At 50.4% G+C, this 365-nt stretch overlaps 1 protein-coding gene across 1 annotated transcript in view; it reads left to right on the forward strand.

The window, feature by feature from the left end:
* IKZF2 (IKAROS family zinc finger 2) overlaps positions 1 to 365 on the forward strand; it is a 67,609-nt gene that overhangs the window by 40,851 nt on the left and 26,393 nt on the right. The gene's annotated exons all lie outside the window — the stretch shown is intronic.

The following is a 365-nucleotide window of genomic DNA, read 5'->3' on the forward strand; positions in this document are numbered from 1 at the left end:
GAAAACAACAGAATGCAGTTCAACAAGGAGAAATGCAAAGTGCTGCACCTAGGGAGGAAAAATGTCCAGCATACCTACTGCCTAGGGAATGACCTGCTTGGTGGAACGGAAGCGGAAAGGGATCTTGGAGTCCTAGTGGACTCCAAGGTGAACATGAGTCAGCAGTGTGACGAAGCCATCAGAAAAGCTACTGGCACTTTATCGTGCATCAGCAGATGCATGACGAACAGAACCAAGGAAGTGATAATTCCCCTCTATCGGGCGCTGGTCAGACCACAGTTGGAATACTGCGTGCAGTTTTGGGCGCCACACTTCAAGAGGGATGTGGATAACCTGGAGAGGGTCCAGAGAAGGGCCACTCGTAT

Source organism: Alligator sinensis, unplaced genomic scaffold, assembly GCF_000455745.1.
Source record: "Alligator sinensis unplaced genomic scaffold, ASM45574v1 scaffold730_1, whole genome shotgun sequence".
Lineage (NCBI taxonomy): Eukaryota > Metazoa > Chordata > Crocodylia > Alligatoridae > Alligator > Alligator sinensis.